Raw genomic sequence first — 17,826 nt, 5'->3', positions numbered from 1 at the left:
AGTCTGCGATCTGACGAGAGCAGGCGCGTTCAGCTTAGGATGGCCATTGACAGCTTCACACTTTGTATACTGTGGATTTAAGCATCAATAAATCCTTTGCGGAATCGGAACGGAAGGCGGAAACAGAGCAAAATGTCAACGGCAGCCGGGATTCCCAGCCAGTGTCCCATGCCGGTACTTACTGGGCCCTAAGCTGGGTAGCAGTCTGCGATCTGACGAGAGCAGGCGCGTTCAGCTTAGGATGGCCGTTGACATCTTCACGCCTTGTATATTGTGGATTTAAACATCAATAAATATTTTTTTAACCGGAGAGGAAGGTGGCAACAGAGCAAAATGTCAATGGCACCTTGGATTGCCAGCCGGTCTCCCATGACGGTAACTGCCGGGCAGCAGTCTGCGATCTGAGGAGAGCAGGCACGTTCAGGCTTAGGATGGCCGTTGACAGCTTCACACCCTGTATATTGTGGATTTAAGCATCAATAAATCCTTTTCCGAATCGGAGCGGAAGGCGGCAACAGATTAAAATGTCAACTGCACCCGGGATTCCCAGCCAGTCTCCCATGCTGGTACTTACCAGGCCCTAAGCTGGGTAGCAGTCTGCGATCTGACGAGAGCAGGCGCGTTCAGCTTAGGATGGCCGTTGACAGCTTCACGCCCTGTATATTGTGGATTTAAGCATCAATAAATATTTTTATTAATCGGAGAGGAAGGCGGCAACGGAGCAAAATGTCAATGGCACCTTGTATTGCCAGCCAGTCTCCCATGCCGGTAACTGCCGGGCAACAGTCTGCGATCTGAGGAGAGCAGGCACGTTCAGGCTTAGAATGGCCGTTGACAGCTTCACACCCTGTATATTGTGGATTTAAGCATCAATAAATCCTTTTCCGAATCTGAGCGGAAGGCGGCAACAGAGCAAAATGTCAACTGCACCCGGGATTCCCAGCCAGTCTCCCATGCTGGTACTTACCAGGCCCTAAGCTGGGTAGCAGTCTGCGATCTGACGAGAGCAGGTGCATTTAGCTTAGGATGGCCGTTGACAGCTTCACCCTTTGTATACTGTGGATTTAAGCATCAATAAATAATTTTCGGAATCGGAGCAGAAACAGAGCAAAATGTCAACTGCACCCGGGATTCCCAGCCAGTCTCCCATGCTGGTACTTATCAGGCCCGAAGCAGGGTAGCAGTCTGCGATCTGACGAGAACAGGCACATTCAGCTTAGAATGGCCGTTGACAGCTTCTCGCCCTTTATACTGTGCATTTAAGCATCAATAAAACCTTTTCGGAATCGGAACGGAACGGAAGGCGGCAACAGAGCAAAATGTCAACGGCAGCCGGGATTCCCAGCCAGTGTCCCATGCCGGTACTTACCGGGCCCTAAGATCTGTACCAGTCTGCGATCTGACGAGAGCAGGCGCGTTAAGCTTAGGATGGCCGTCGACAGCTTCACACCTTGTATACTGTGGATTTAAGCATCAATAAATTCTTTTCGGAATCGGAGCGGAAGGCAGCAATAGAGCAAAATGTCAACGGCACCTGGGATTCCCAGCCAGTCTCCCATGCCAGTACTTACTGGGCCCTAAGCTGGGAAGCAGTCTGCGATCTGACAAGAGCAGGCGCGTTCAGCTTAGGATGGCCGTTGACATCTTCACGCCTTGTATACTGTTAATTTAAGCATCAATAAATATTTTTTTAATCGGAGAGTAAGGCGGCAACAGATCAAAATGTAAATAGCACCTTGGATTGCCAGCCAGTCTCCCATGCCCGTACTTGCCGGGCAGCAGTCTGCGATCTAACAAGAACAGGCGCATTCAGCTTAGGATAGCCGTAGACGGCTTCACACCCTGTATATTGTGGATTTAAGCATCAATAAATCCTTTTTGGAATCGGAGCAAAATGTCTACAGAGCTACAGAGCAAAATGTCAACAACACCTGAGATTCCCAGCCAGTCTCCCATGCTGGTACTTACCGGGCCCTAAGCTGGGTAGCAGTCTGCAATCTGACGAGAGCAGGCGCGTTCAGCTTAGGATGGCCATTAACAGCTTCATGCCCTTTATACTGTGCATTTAAGCATCAATAAATCCTTTTCTGACTCGGAGCGGAAGGCGGCAACAGATTAAAATGTCAACTGCACCCGGGATTCCCAGCCAGTCTCCCATGCTGGTACTTACCAGGCCCTAAGCTGGGTAGCAGTCTGCGATCTGACGAGAGCAGGCGCGTTCAGCTTAGGATGGCCGTTGACAGCTTCACACTTTGTATACTGTGCATTTAAGCATCAATAAATCCTTTTCGGAATCGGAACGGAAGGCGGTAACAGAGCAAAATGTCAGCGGCAGCCGGGATTCCCAGCCAGTGTCCCATGCCGGTACTTACCGGGCCCTAAGATCTGTACCAGTCTGCGATCTGACGAGAGCAGGCGCGTTAAGTTTAGGATGGCCGTCGACAGCTTCACACCTTGTATACTGTGGATTTAAGCATCAATAAATTCTTTTCGGAATCGGAGCGGAAGGCGGCAACAGAGCAAAATGTCAACTGCACCCGGGATTCCCAGCCAGTCTCCCATGCCGGTATTTACTGGGCCCTAAGCTGGGTAGCAGTCTGCGATCTGACGAGAGCAGGCGCGTTCAGCTTAGGATGGCCGTTGACATCTTCACGCCTTGTATATTGTGGATTTAAGCATCAATAAATATTTTTTTAATCGGAGAGGAAGGAGGCAACAGAGCAAAATGTCAATGGCACCTTGGATTGCCAGCCAGTCTCCCATGCCGGTAACTGCCGGGCAGCAGTCTGCGATCTGAGGAGAGCAGGCACGTTCAGGCTTAGGATGGCCGTTGACAGCTTCACACCCTGTTTATTGTGGATTTAAGCATCAATAAATCCTTTTCCGAATCTGAGCGGAAGGCGGCAACAGATTAAAATGTCAACTGCACCCGGGATTCCCAGCCAGTCTCCCATGCTGGTACTTACCAGGCCCTAAGCTGGGTATCAGTCTGCGATCTGACGAGAGCAGGTGCATTTAGCTTAGGATGGCCGTTGACAGCTTCACACTTTGTATACTGTGGATTTAAGCATCAATAAATAATTTTCGGAATCGGAGCAGAAACAGAGCAAAATGTCAACTGCACCCGGGATTCCCAGCCAGTCTCCCATGCTGGTACTTATCAGGCCCGAAGCAGGGTAGCAGTCTGCGATCTGACGAGAACAGGCACATTCAGCTTAGGATGGCCGTAGACAACTTCACACACTGTATACTGTGGATTTAAGCATCAATAAATCCTTTTCGGAATCGGAGCGTAAGGCGGCAACAGAGCAAAATGTCAACGACACCTGGGATTCCCAGCCAGTCTCCCATGCTGGTACTTACCGGGCTCTAAGCTGGGTAGCAGTCTGCGATCTGACGAGAGCAGGCACGTTCAGCTTAGGATGGCCGTTGACAGCTTCTCGCACTTTATACTGTGCATTTAAGCATCAATAAATCCTTTTCGGAATCGGAACGGAAGGCGGCAACAGAGCAAAATGTCAACGGCAGCCGGGATTCCCAACCAGTGTCCCATGCCGGTACTTACCGGGCCCTAAGATCTGTACCAGTCTGCGATCTGACAAGAGCAGGCACGTTAAGCTTAGGATGGCCGTCGACAGCTTCACACCTTGTATACTGTGGATTTAAGCATCAATAAATCCTTTTCAGAATCGGAGAGGAAGGCGGCAACAGAGCAAAATGTCAATAGCACCTTGGATTGCCAGCCAGTCTCCCATGCCCGTACTTGCCGGGCAGCAGTCTGCGATCTGACAAGAACAGGCACATTCAGCTTAGGATAGCCGTAGACGGCTTCACACCCTGTATACTGTGGATTTAAGCATCAATAAATCCTTTTCGGAATCGGAGCGGAAGGCGGCTACAGAGCAAAATGTCAACAACACCTGGGATTCCCAGCCAGTCTCCCATGCTGGTACTTACCGGGCCCTAAGCTGGGTAGCAGTCTGCGTTCTGACGAGAGCAGGCGCGTTTAGCTTAGGATGGCCGTTGACAGCTTCACGCTCTTTATACTGTGCATTTAAGCATCAATAAATCCTTTTCCGAATCGGAGCGGAAGGCGGCAACAGATTAAAATGTCAACTGCACCCGGGATTCCCAGCCAGTCTCCCATGCTGGTACTTACCAGGCCCTAAGCTGGGTAGCAGTCTGCGATCTGACGAGAGCAGGCGCGTTCAGCTTAGGATGGCCATTGACAGCTTCACACTTTGTATACTGTGGATTTAAGCATCAATAAATCCTTTTCGGAATCGGAACGGAAGGCGGAAACAGAGCAAAATGTCAACGGCAGCCGGGATTCCCAGCCAGTGTCCCATGCCGGTACTTACCGGGCCCTAAGATCTGTACCAGTCTGCGATCTGACGAGAGCAGGCGCGTTAAGCTTAGGATGGCCGTCGACAGCTTCACACCTTGTATACTGTGGATTTAAGCATCAATAAATTCTTTTCGGAATCGGAGCGGAAGGCGGCAACAGAGCAAAATGTCAACTGCACCCGGGATTCCCAGCCAGTCTCCCATGCCGGTACTTACTGGGCCCTAAGCTGGGTAGCAGTCTGCGATCTGACGAGAGCAGGCGCGTTCAGCTTAGGATGGCCGTTGACATCTTCACGCCTTGTATATTGTGGATTTAAACATCAATAAATATTTTTTTAATCGGAGAGGAAGGCGGCAACAGAGCAAAATGTCAATGGCACCTTGGATTGCCAGCCAGTCTCCCATGCCGGTAACTGCCGGGCAGTAGTCTGCGATCTGAGGAGAGCAGGCACGTTCAGGCTTAGGATGGCCGTTGACAGCTTCACACCCTGTATATTGTGGATTTAAGCATCAATAAATCCTTTTCCGAATCGTAGCGGAAGGCGGCAACAGATTAAAATGTCAACTGCACCCGGGATTCCCAGCCAGTCTCCCATGCTGGTACTTACCAGGCCCTAAGCTGGGTAGCAGTCTGCGATCTGACGAGAGCAGGCGCGTTCAGCTTAGGATGGCCGTTGACAGCTTCATGCCTTGTATATTGTGGATTTAAGCATCAATAAATATTTTTATTAATCGGAGAGGAAGGCGGCAATGGAGCAAAATGTCAATGGCACCTTGTATTGCCAGCCAGTCTCCCATGCCGGTAACTGCCGGGCAACAGTCTGCGATCTGAGGAGAGCAGGCACGTTCAGGCTTAGGATGGCCGTTGACAGCTTCACACCCTGTATATTGTGGATTTAAGCATCAATAAATCCTTTTCCGAATCGGAGCGGAAGGCGGCAAAAGATTAAAATGTCAACTGCACCTGGGATTCCCAGCCAGTCTCCCATGCTGGTACTTACCGGGCCCTAAGCTGGGTAGCAGTCTGCGATCTGACGAGAGCAGGCACGTTTAGCATAGGATGGCCGTTGACAGCTTCATGCCCTTTATACTGTGCATTTAAGCATCAATAAATCCTTTTCCGAATCGGAGCGGAAGGCGGCAACAGATTAAAATGTCAACTGCACCCGGGATTCCCAGCCAGTCTCCCATGCTGGTACTTACCAGGCCCTAAGCTGGGTAGCAGTCTGCGATCTGACGAGAGCAGGCGCGTTCAGCTTAGGATGGCCATTGACAGCTTCACACTTTGTATACTGTGGATTTAAGCATCAATAAATCCTTTGCGGAATCGGAACGGAAGGCGGAAACAGAGCAAAATGTCAACGGCAGCCGGGATTCCCAGCCAGTGTCCCATGCCGGTACTTACTGGGCCCTAAGCTGGGTAGCAGTCTGCGATCTGACGAGAGCAGGCGCGTTCAGCTTAGGATGGCCGTTGACATCTTCACGCCTTGTATATTGTGGATTTAAACATCAATAAATATTTTTTTAACCGGAGAGGAAGGCGGCAACAGAGCAAAATGTCAATGGCACCTTGGATTGCCAGCCAGTCTCCCATGACGGTAACTGCCGGGCAGCAGTCTGCGATCTGAGGAGAGCAGGCACGTTCAGGCTTAGGATGGCCGTTGACAGCTTCACACCCTGTATATTGTGGATTTAAGCATCAATAAATCCTTTTCCGAATCGGAGCGGAAGGCGGCAACAGATTAAAATGTCAACTGCACCCGGGATTCCCAGCCAGTCTCCCATGCTGGTACTTACCAGGCCCTAAGCTGGGTAGCAGTCTGCGATCTGACGAGAGCAGGCGCGTTCAGCTTAGGATGGCCGTTGACAGCTTCACGCCCTGTATATTGTGGATTTAAGCATCAATAAATATTTTTATTAATCGGAGAGGAAGGCGGCAACGGAGCAAAATGTCAATGGCACCTTGTATTGCCAGCCAGTCTCCCATGCCGGTAACTGCCGGGCAACAGTCTGCGATCTGAGGAGAGCAGGCACGTTCAGGCTTAGAATGGCCGTTGACAGCTTCACACCCTGTATATTGTGGATTTAAGCATCAATAAATCCTTTTCCGAATCTGAGCGGAAGGCGGCAAGAGAGCAAAATGTCAACTGCACCCGGGATTCCCAGCCAGTCTCCCATGCTGGTACTTACCAGGCCCTAAGCTGGGTAGCAGTCTGCGATCTGACGAGAGCAGGTGCATTTAGCTTAGGATGGCCGTTGACAGCTTCACACTTTGTATACTGTGGATTTAAGCATCAATAAATAATTTTCGGAATCGGAGCAGAAACAGAGCAAAATGTCAACTGCACCCGGGATTCCCAGCCAGTCTCCCATGCTGGTACTTATCAGGCCCGAAGCAGGGTAGCAGTCTGCGATCTGACGAGAACAGGCACATTCAGCTTAGAATGGCCGTTGACAGCTTCTCGCCCTTTATACTGTGCATTTAAGCATCAATAAAACCTTTTCGGAATCGGAACGGAACGGAAGGCGGCAACAGAGCAAAATGTCAACGGCAGCCGGGATTCCCAGCCAGTGTCCCATGCCGGTACATACCGGGCCCTAAGATCTGTACCAGTCTGCGATCTGACGAGAGCAGGCGCGTTAAGCTTAGGATGGCCGTCGACAGCTTCACACCTTGTATACTGTGGATTTAAGCATCAATAAATTCTTTTCGGAATCGGAGCGGAAGGCAGCAATAGAGCAAAATGTCAACGGCACCTGGGATTCCCAGCCAGTCTCCCATGCCAGTACTTACTGGGCCCTAAGCTGGGAAGCAGTCTGCGATCTGACAAGAGCAGGGGCGTTCAGCTTAGGATGGCCGTTGACATCTTCACGCCTTGTATACTGTTAATTTAAGCATCAATAAATATTTTTTTTAATCGGAGAGTAAGGCGGCAACAGATCAAAATGTCAATAGCACCTTGGATTGCCAGCCAGTCTCCCATGCCCGTACTTGCCGGGCAGCAGTCTGCGATCTGACAAGAACAGGCGCATTCAGCTTAGGATAGCCGTAGACGGCTTCACACCCTGTATATTGTGGATTTAAGCATCAATAAATCCTTTTTGGAATCGGAGCAAAATGTCTACAGAGCTACAGAGCAAAATGTCAACAACACCTGAGATTCCCAGCCAGTCTCCCATGCTGGTACTTACCGGGCCCTAAGCTGGGTAGCAGTCTGCAATCTGACGAGAGCAGGCGCGTTCAGCTTAGGATGGCCATTAACAGCTTCATGCCCTTTATACTGTGCATTTAAGCATCAATAAATCCTTTTCTGACTCGGAGCGGAAGGCGGCAACAGATTAAAATGTCAACTGCACCCGGGATTCCCAGCCAGTCTCCCATGCTGGTACTTACCAGGCCCTAAGCTGGGTAGCAGTCTGCGATCTGACGAGAGCAGGCGCGTTCAGCTTAGGATGGCCGTTGACAGCTTCACACTTTGTATACTGTGCATTTAAGCATCAATAAATCCTTTTCGGAATCGGAACGGAAGGCGGTAACAGAGCAAAATGTCAGCGGCAGCCGGGATTCCCAGCCAGTGTCCCATGCCGGTACTTACCGGGCCCTAAGATCTGTACCAGTCTGCGATCTGACGAGAGCAGGCGCGTTAAGTTTAGGATGGCCGTCGACAGCTTCACACCTTGTATACTGTGGATTTAAGCATCAATAAATTCTTTTCGGAATCGGAGCGGAAGGCGGCAACAGAGCAAAATGTCAACTGTACCCGGGATTCCCAGCCAGTCTCCCATGCCGGTATTTACTGGGCCCTAAGCTGGGTAGCAGTCTGCGATCTGACGAGAGCAGGCGCGTTCAGCTTAGGATGGCCGTTGACATCTTCACGCCTTGTATATTGTGGATTTAAGCATCAATAAATATTTTTTTAATCGGAGAGGAAGGAGGCAACAGAGCAAAATGTCAATGGCACCTTGGATTGCCAGCCAGTCTCCCATGCCGGTAACTGCCGTGCAGCAGTCTGCGATCTGAGGAGAGCAGGCACGTTCAGGCTTAGGATGGCCGTTGACAGCTTCACACCCTGTTTATTGTGGATTTAAGCATCAATAAATCCTTTTCCGAATCTGAGCGGAAGGCGGCAACAGATTAAAATGTCAACTGCACCCGGGATTCCCAGCCAGTCTCCCATGCTGGTACTTACCAGGCCCTAAACTGGGTATCAGTCTGCGATCTGACGAGAGCAGGTGCATTTAGCTTAGGATGGCCGTTGACAGCTTCACACTTTGTATACTGTGGATTTAAGCATCAATAAATAATTTTCGGAATCGGAGCAGAAACAGAGCAAAATGTCAACTGCACCCGGGATTCCCAGCTAGTCTCCCATGCTGGTACTTATCAGGCCCGAAGCAGGGTAGCAGTCTGCGATCTGACGAGAACAGGCACATTCAGCTTAGGATGGCCGTAGACAACTTCACACCCTGTATACTGTGGATTTAAGCATCAATAAATCCTTTTCGGAATCGGAGCGTAAGGCGGCAACAGAGCAAAATGTCAACGACACCTGGGATTCCCAGCCAGTCTCCCATGCTGGTACTTACCGGGCTCTAAGCTGGGTAGCAGTCTGCGATCTGACGAGAGCAGGCACGTTCAGCTTAGGATGGCCGTTGACAGCTTCTCGCACTTTATACTGTGCATTTAAGCATCAATAAATCCTTTTCGGAATCGGAACGGAAGGCGGCAACAGAGCAAAATGTCAACGGCAGCCGGGATTCCCAACCAGTGTCCCATGCCGGTACTTACCGGGCCCTAAGATCTGTACCAGTCTGCGATCTGACAAGAGCAGGCACGTTAAGCTTAGGATGGCCGTCGACAGCTTCACACCTTGTATACTGTGGATTTAAGCATCAATAAATTCTTTTCGGAATCGGAGCGGAAGGCAGCAATAGAGCAAAATGTCAACGGCACCCGGGATTCCCAGCCAGTCTCCCATGCCAGTACTTACCGGGCCCTAGGCTGGGTAGCAGTCTGCGATCTGACGAGAGCAGGCGCGTTCAGCTTTGGATGGCCATTAACAGCTTCATGCTTTTTATACTGTGCATTTAAGCATCAATAAATCCTTTTCGGAATCGGAGAGGAAGGCGGCAACAGAGCAAAATGTCAATAGCACCTTGGATTGCCAGCCAGTCTCCCATGCCCGTACTTGCCGGGCAGCAGTCTGCGATCTGACAAGAACAGGCACATTCAGCTTAGGATAGCCGTAGACGGCTTCACACCCTGTATACTGTGGATTTAAGCATCAATAAATCCTTTTCGGAATCGGAGCGGAAGGCGGCTACAGAGCAAAATGTCAACAACACCTGGGATTCCCATCCAGTCTCCCATGCTGGTACTTACCGGGCCCTAAGCTGGGTAGCAGTCTGCGTTCTGACGAGAGCAGGCGCGTTTAGCTTAGGATGGCCGTTGACAGCTTCACGCCCTTTATACTGTGCATTTAAGCATCAATAAATCCTTTTCCGAATCGGAGCGGAAGGCGGCAACAGATTAAAATGTCAACTGCACCCGGGATTCCCAGCCAGTCTCCCATGCTGGTACTTACCAGGCCCTAAGCTGGGTAGCAGTCTGCGATCTGACGAGAGCAGGCGCGTTCAGCTTAGGATGGCCATTGACAGCTTCACACTTTGTATACTGTGGATTTAAGCATCAATAAATCCTTTTCGGAATCGGAACGGAAGGCGGAAACAGAGCAAAATGTCAACGGCAGCCGGGATTCCCAGCCAGGGTCCCATGCCGGTACTTACCGGGCCCTAAGATCTGTACCAGTCTGCGATCTGACGAGAGCAGGCGCGTTAAGCTTAGGATGGCCGTCGACAGCTTCACACCTTGTATACTGTGGATTTAAGCATCAATAAATTCTTTTCGGAATCGGAGCGGAAGGCGGCAACAGAGCAAAATGTCAACTGCACCCGGGATTCCCAGCCAGTCTCCCATGCCGGTACTTACTGGGCCCTAAGCTGGGTAGCAGTCTGCGATCTGACGAGAGCAGGCGCGTTCTGCTTAGGATGGCCGTTGACATCTTCACGCCTTGTATATTGTGGATTTAAACATCAATAAATATTTTTTTAATCGGAGAGGAAGGCGGCAACAGAGCAAAATGTCAATGGCACCTTGGATTGCCAGCCAGTCTCCCATGCCGGTAACTGCCGGGCAGCAGTCTGCGATCTGAGGAGAGCAGGCACGTTCAGGCTTAGGATGGCCGTTGACAGCTTCACACCCTGTATATTGTGGATTTAAGCATCAATAAATCCTTTTCCGAATCGGAGCGGAAGGCGGCAACAGATTAAAATGTCAACTGCACCCGGGATTCCCAGCCAGTCTCCCATGCTGGTACTTACCAGGCCCTAAGCTGGGTAGCAGTCTGCGATCTGACGAGAGCAGGCGCGTTCAGCTTAGGATGGCCGTTGACAGCTTCATGCCTTGTATATTGTGGATTTAAGCATCAATAAATATTTTTATTAATCGGAGAGGAAGGCGGCAATGGAGCAAAATGTCAATGGCACCTTGTATTGCCAGCCAGTCTCCCATGCCGGTAACTGCCGGGCAACAGTCTGCGATCTGAGGAGAGCAGGCACGTTCAGGCTTAGGATGGCCGTTGACAGCTTCACACCCTGTATATTGTGGATTTAAGCATCAATAAATCCTTTTCCGAATCGGAGCGGAAGGCGGCAAAAGATTAAAATGTCAACTGCACCTGGGATTCCCAGCCAGTCTCCCATGCTGGTACTTACCAGGCCCTAAGCTGGGTAGCAGTCTGCGATCTGACGAGAGCAGGCACGTTCAGCTTAGGATGGCCGTTGACAGCTTCACATTTTGTATACTGTGGATTTAAGCATCAATAAAAAAAATTCGGAATCGGAGGAGAAACAGAGCAAAATGTCAACTGCACCCGGGATTCCCAGCCAGTCTCCCATGCTGGTACTTACCAGGCCCGAAGCTGGGTAGCAGTCTGCGATCTGACGAGAACAGGCGCATTCAGCTTAGGATGGCCGTTGACAGCTTCTCGCCCTTTATACTGTGCATTTAGGCATCAATAAATCCTTTTCGGAATTGGAACGGAAGGCGGCAACAGAGCAAAATGTCAACGGTAGCCGGGATTCCCAGCCAGTGTCCCATGCCGGAACTTACCGGGCCCTAAGATCTGTACCAGTCTGCGATCTGACGAGAGCAGGCGCGTTAAGCTTAGGATGGCGGTCGACAGCTTCACACCTTGTATACTGTGGATTTAAGCATCAATAAATTATTTTCAGAATCGGAGCGGAAGGCAGCAATAGAGCAAAATATCAACGGCACCCGGGATTCCCAGCCAGTCTCCCATGCCAGTACTTACCGGGCCCTAAGCTGGGTAGCAGTCTGCGATCTGACGAGAGCAGGCGCGTTAAGCTTAGGATGGCCGTCGACAGCTTCACACCTTGTATACTGTGGATTTAAGCATCAATAAATTCTTTTCGGAATCGGAGCGGAAGGCGGCAACAGAGCAAAATGTCAACTGCACCCGGGATTCCCAGCCAGTCTCCCATGCCGGTACTTACTGGGCCCTAAGCTGGGTAGCAGTGTGCGATCTGACGAGAGCAGGCGCGTTCAGCTTAGGATGGCCGTTGACATCTTCACGCCTTGTATATTGTGGATTTAAACATCAATAAATATTTTTTTAATCGGAGAGGAAGGCGGCAACAGAGCAAAATGTCAATGGCACCTTGGATTGCCAGCCAGTCTCCCATGCCGGTAACTGCCGGGCAGCAGTCTGTGATCTGAGGAGAGCAGGCACGTTCAGGCTTAGGATGGCCGTTGACAGCTTCACACCCTGTATATTGTGGATTTAAGCATCAATAAATCCTTTTCCGAATCGGAGCGGAAGGCGGCAACAGATTAAAATGTCAACTGCACCTGGGATTCCCAGCCAGTCTCCCATGCTGGTACTTACCAGGCCCTAAGCTGGGTAGCAGTCTGCGATCTGACGAGAGCAGGCGCGTTCAGCTTAGGATGTCCGTTAACAGCTTCACGCCCTTTATACTGTGCATTTAAGCATCAATAAATCCTTTTCCGAATAGGAGCGGAGGGCGGCAACAGATTAAAATGTCAACTGCACCCGGGATTCCCAGCGAGTCTCCCATGCTGGTACTTACCAGGCCCGAAGCTGGGTAGCAGTCTGCGATCTGACGAGAACAGGCGCATTCAGCTTAGGATGGCCGTTGACAGCTTCTCGCCCTTTATACTGTGCATTTAGGCATCAATAAATCCTTTTCGGAATTGGAACGGAAGGCGGCAACAGAGCAAAATGTCAACGGCAGCCGGGATTCCCAGCCAGTGTCCCATGCCGGAACTTACCGGGCCCTAAGATCTGTACCAGTCTGCGATCTGACGAGAGCAGGCGCGTTAAGCTTAGGATGGCCGTCGACAACTTCACACCTTGTATGCTGTGGATTTAAGCATCAATAAATTATTTTCGGAATCGGAGCGGAAGGCAGCAATAGAGCAAAATATCAACGGCACCCGGGATTCCCAGCCAGTCTCCCATGCCAGTACTTACCGGGCCCTAAGCTGGGTAGCAGTCTGCGATCTGACGAGAGCAGGCGCGTTCAGCTTAGGATGGCCGTTGACATCTTCACTCTTTGTATACTGTGGATTTAAGCATCAATAAATATTTTTTTTAATCGGAGAGGAAGGCGGCAACAGATCAAAATGTCAATAGCACCTTGGATTGCCAGCCAGTCTCCCATGCCCGTACTTGCCGGTCAGCAGTCTGCGATCTGACAAGAACAGGCGCATTCAGCTTAGGATAGCCGTAGACGGCTTCACACCCTGTATATTGTGGATTTAATAAATCCTTTTCGGAATCGGAGCAAAATGTCTACAGAGCTACAGAGCAAAATGTCAACAACACCTGAGATTCCCAGCCAGTCTCCCATGCTGGTACTTACCGGGCCCTAAGCTGGGTAGCAGTCTGCGATCTGACGAGAGCAGGCGCGTTCAGCTTAGGATGTCCGTTAACAGCTTCACGCCCTTTATACTGTGCATTTAAGAATCAATAAATCCTTTTCCGAATAGGAGCGGAAGGCGGCAACAGATTAAAATGTCAACTGCACCCGGGATTCCCAGCCAGTCTCCCATGCTGGTACTTACCAGGCCCTAAGATGGGTAGCAGTCTGCGATCTGACGAGAGCAGGCGTGTTCAGCTTAGGATGGCCGTTGACAGCTTCTCATTTTGTATACTGTGCATTTAAGCATCAATAAATCCTTGTCGGAATCGGAACGGAAGGCGGCAACAGAGCAAAATGTCAACGGCAGCCGGGATTCCCAGCCAGTGTCCCATGCCGGTACTTACCGGGCCCTAAGATCTGTACCAGTCTGCGATCTGACGAGAGCAGGCGCGTTCAGCTTAGGATGGCCATTGACAGCTTCATGCTTTTTATACTGTGCATTTAAGCATCAATAAATCCTTTTCGGAAACGGAATGGAAGGCGGCAACAGAGCAAAATGTCAACTGCACCCGGTATTCCCAGCCAGTCTCCCATGCCGGTACTTACTGGGCCCTAAGCTGGGTAGCAGTCTGCGATCTGACGAGAGCAGGCGCGTTCAGCTTAGGATGGCCATTGACATCTTCACGCCTTGTATATTGTGGATTTAAGCATCAATAAATAATTTTTTAATCGGAGAGGAAGGTGGCAACAGAGCAAAATGTCAATGGCACCTTGGATTGCCAGCCAGCCCCCCATGCCGGTAACTGCCGGGCAGCAGTCTGCGATCTGAGGAGAGCAGGCACGTTCAGGCTTAGGATGGCCGTTGACAGCTTCACACCCTGTGTATTGTGGATTTAAGCATCAATAAATCCTTTTCCGAATCGGAGCGGAAGGCGGCGATCTGACGAGAGCAGGCGCGTTCAGCTTAGGATGGCCGTTGACAGCTTCTCGCCCTTTATACTGTGCATTTAGGCATAAATAAGCTTTGGATGGCCGTCAACAGCTTCACACCTTGTATACTGTGGATTTAAGCATCAATAAATTATTTTCGGAATCGGAGCGGAAGGCAGCAATAGAGCAAAATGTCAACTGCACCCGGGATTCCCAGCCAGTCTCCCATGCTGGTACTTACCAGGCCCGAAGCTGGGAAGCAGTCTGCGATCTGACGAGAACAGGCGCATTCAGCTTAGGATGGCCATAGACATCTTCACACCCTGTATACTGTGCATTTAAGCATCAATAAATCCTTTTCAGAATCGGAACGGAAGGCGGCAACAGAGCAAAATGTCAACGGCAGCCGGGATTCCCAGCCAGTGTCCCATGCCGGTACTTACCGGGCCCTAAGATCTGTACCAGTCTGCGATCTGACGAGAGCTGGCGCGTTAAGCTTAGGATGGCCGTCGACAGCTTCACACCTTGTATACTGTGGATTTAAGCATCAATAAATTATTTTCGGAATCGGAGCGGAAGGCAGCAATAGAGCAAAATGTCAACGACACCTGGGATTCCCAGCCAGTCTCCCATGCCAGTACTTACCGGGCCCTAAGCTGGGTAGCAGTCTGCGATCTGACGAGAGCAGGCGCGTTCAGCTTAGGATGGCCATTGACAGCTTCATGCTTTTTATACTGTGCATTTAAGCATCAATAAATCCTTTTCGGAATCGGAGAGTAAGGCGGCAACAGAGCAAAATGTCAATAGCACCTTGGATTGCCAGCCAGTCACCCATGCCCGTACTTGCCGGGCAGCAGTCTGCGATCTGACAAGAACAGGCACATTCAGCTTAGGATAGCCGTAGACGGCTTCACACCCTGTATACTGTGGATTTAAGCATCAATAAATCCTTTTCGGAATCGAAGCTGAAGGCGGTTACAGAGCAAAATGTCAACAACACCTGGGATTCCCAGCCAGTCTCCCATGCTGGTACTTACCGGGCCCTAAGCTGGGTAGCAGTCTGCGATCTGACGAGAGCAGGCGTGTTCAGCTTAGGATGGCCGTTGTACGCTTCACATTTTGTATACTGTGGATTTAAGCATCAATAAATAATTTTCGGAATCGGAGCAGGAACAGAGCAAAATTTCAACTGCTCCCAGGATTCCCAGCCAGCCTCCCATGCCGGTACTTACCAGGTCCGAAGCTGGGTAGCAGTCTGCGATCTGACAAGAACAGGCGCATTCAGCTTAGGATGGCCGTAGACATTTTCACAACCTGTATACTGTGGATTTAAGCATCAATAAATCCTTTTCGGAATCGGAGCGAAAGGCGGCAACAGAGCAAAATGTCAACGACACCTGGGATTCCCAGCCAGTCTCCCATGCTGGTACTTACCGGGCCCTAAGCTGGGTAGCAGTCTGCGATCTGACGAGAGCAGGCGAGTTCAGCTTAGGATGGCCGTTGACAGCTTCTCGCCCTTTATACTGTGCATTTAAGCATCAATAAAACCTTTTCGGAATCGGAACGGAACGGAAGGCGGCAACAGAGCAAAATGTCAACGGCAGCCGGGATTCCCAGCCAGTGTCCCATGCCGGTACTTACCGGGCCCTAAGATCTGTACCAGTCTGCGATCTGACGAGAGCAGGCGCGTTAAGCTTAGGATGGCCGTCGACAGCTTCACACCTTGTATACTGTGGATTTAAGCATCAATAAATTATTTTCGGAATCGGAGCGGAAGGCAGCAATAGAGCAAAATGTCAACGGCACCTGGGATTCCCAGCCAGTCTCCCATGCCAGTACTTACCGGGCCCTAAGCTGGGAAGCAGTCTGCGATCTGAAAAGAGCAGGCGCGTTCAGCTTAGGATGGCCGTTGACATCTTCACGCCTTGTATACTGTTGATTTAAGCATCAATAAATATTTTTTTTAATCGGAGAGTAAGGCGGCAACAGATCAAAATGTCAATAGCACCTTGGATTGCCAGCCAGTCTCCCATGCCCGTACTTGCCGGGCAGCAGTCTGCGATCTGACAAGAACAGGCGCATTCAGCTTAGGATAGCCGTAGACGGCTTCACACCCTGTATATTGTGGATTTAAGCATCAATAAATCCTTTTTGGAATCGGAGCAAAATGTCTACAGAGCTACAGAGCAAAATGTCAACAACACCTGAGATTCTCAGCCAGTCTCCCATGCTGGTACTTACCGGGCCCTAAGCTGGGTAGCAGTCTGCAATTTGACGAGAGCAGGCGCGTTCAGCTTAGGATGGCCATTAACAGCTTCATGCCCTTTATACTGTGCATTTAAGCATCAATAAATCCTTTTCCGAATCGGAGCGGAAGGCGGCAACAGATTAAAATGTCAACTGCACCCGGGATTCCCAGCCAGTCTCCCATGCTGGTACTTACCAGACCCTAAGCTGGGTAGCAGTCTGCGATCTGACGAGAGCAGGCGCGTTCAGCTTAGGATGGCCGTTGACAGCTTCACACTTTGTATACTGTGCATTTAAGCATCAATAAATCCTTTTCGGAATCGGAACGGAAGGCGGCAACAGAGCAAAATGTCAGCGGCAGCCGGGATTCCCAGCCAGTGTCCCATGCCGGTACATACCGGGCCCTAAGATCTGTACCAGTCTGCGATCTGACGAGAGCAGGCGCGTTAAGTTTAGGATGGCCGTCGACAGCTTCACACCTTGTATACTGTGGATTTAAGCATCAATAAATTCTTTTCGGAATCGGAGCGGAAGGCGGCAACAGAGCAAAATGTCAACTGCACCCGGGATTCCCAGCCAGTCTCCCATGCCGGTACTTACTGGGCCCTAAGCTGGGTAGCAGTCTGCGATCTGACGAGAGCAGGCGCGTTCAGCTTAGGATGGCCGTTGACATCTTCACGCCTTGTATATTGTGGATTTAAGCATCAATAAATATTTTTTTAATCGGAGAGGAAGGCGGCAACAGAGCAAAATGTCAATGGCACCTTGGATTGCCAGCCAGTCTCCCATGCCGGTAACTGCCGGGCAGCAGTCTGCGATCTGAGGAGAGCAGGCACGTTCAGGCTTAGGATGGCCGTTGACAGCTTCACACCCTGTTTATTGTGCATTTAAGCATCAATAAATCCTTTTCCGAATCTGAGCGGGAGGCGGCAACAGACTAAAATGTCAACTGCACCCGGGATTCCCAGTCAGTCTCCCATGCTGGTACTTACCAGGCCCTAAGCTGGGTAGCAGTCTGCAATCTGACGAGAGCAGGTGCATTTAGCTTAGGATGGCCGTTGACAGCTTCACACTTTGTATACTGTGGATTTAAGCATCAATAAATAATTTTCGGAATCGGAGCAGAAACAGAGCAAAATGTCAACTGCACCCGGGATTCCCAGCCAGTCTCCCATGCTGGTACTTATCAGGCCCGAAGCAGGGTAGCAGTCTGCGATCTGACGAGAACAGGCACATTCAGCTTAGGATGGCCGTAGACAACTTCACACCCTGTATAATGTGGATTTAAGCATCAATAAATCCTTTTCGGAATCGGAGCGCAAGGCGGCAACAGAGCAA

At 50.5% G+C, this 17,826-nt stretch overlaps 12 pseudogenes; all 12 read right to left on the bottom strand.

Annotated features, from left to right (window-relative positions):
• Positions 1 to 525: 525 nt before the first annotated feature.
• LOC130349525 (5S ribosomal RNA) lies at positions 526 to 645 on the bottom strand (annotated as a pseudogene).
• Positions 646 to 2,121: 1,476 nt separating this feature from the next.
• LOC130349514 (5S ribosomal RNA) lies at positions 2,122 to 2,241 on the bottom strand (annotated as a pseudogene).
• A 1,667-nt stretch (positions 2,242 to 3,908) lies between these two features.
• LOC130352015 (5S ribosomal RNA) lies at positions 3,909 to 4,028 on the bottom strand (annotated as a pseudogene).
• Positions 4,029 to 4,906: 878 nt separating this feature from the next.
• LOC130349492 (5S ribosomal RNA) lies at positions 4,907 to 5,026 on the bottom strand (annotated as a pseudogene).
• Positions 5,027 to 6,095: 1,069 nt separating this feature from the next.
• Positions 6,096 to 6,215, bottom strand: LOC130349481 (5S ribosomal RNA; annotated as a pseudogene).
• Positions 6,216 to 7,692: 1,477 nt separating this feature from the next.
• Positions 7,693 to 7,812, bottom strand: LOC130349470 (5S ribosomal RNA; annotated as a pseudogene).
• A 1,869-nt stretch (positions 7,813 to 9,681) lies between these two features.
• Positions 9,682 to 9,801, bottom strand: LOC130352763 (5S ribosomal RNA; annotated as a pseudogene).
• Positions 9,802 to 10,679: 878 nt separating this feature from the next.
• LOC130349459 (5S ribosomal RNA) lies at positions 10,680 to 10,799 on the bottom strand (annotated as a pseudogene).
• An 872-nt stretch (positions 10,800 to 11,671) lies between these two features.
• Positions 11,672 to 11,791, bottom strand: LOC130352968 (5S ribosomal RNA; annotated as a pseudogene).
• A 1,080-nt stretch (positions 11,792 to 12,871) lies between these two features.
• Positions 12,872 to 12,991, bottom strand: LOC130317907 (5S ribosomal RNA; annotated as a pseudogene).
• Positions 12,992 to 14,837: 1,846 nt separating this feature from the next.
• LOC130323805 (5S ribosomal RNA) lies at positions 14,838 to 14,957 on the bottom strand (annotated as a pseudogene).
• Positions 14,958 to 15,626: 669 nt separating this feature from the next.
• Positions 15,627 to 15,746, bottom strand: LOC130337179 (5S ribosomal RNA; annotated as a pseudogene).
• Between the last annotated feature and the right edge of the window lie 2,080 nt (positions 15,747 to 17,826).

Source organism: Hyla sarda, chromosome 1 (genome assembly GCF_029499605.1).
Source record: "Hyla sarda isolate aHylSar1 chromosome 1, aHylSar1.hap1, whole genome shotgun sequence".
Lineage (NCBI taxonomy): Eukaryota > Metazoa > Chordata > Amphibia > Anura > Hylidae > Hyla > Hyla sarda.
The sequence above is the reverse complement of the archived record's forward strand: the minus strand, read 5'-3'. Positions and strand labels throughout refer to the sequence as shown.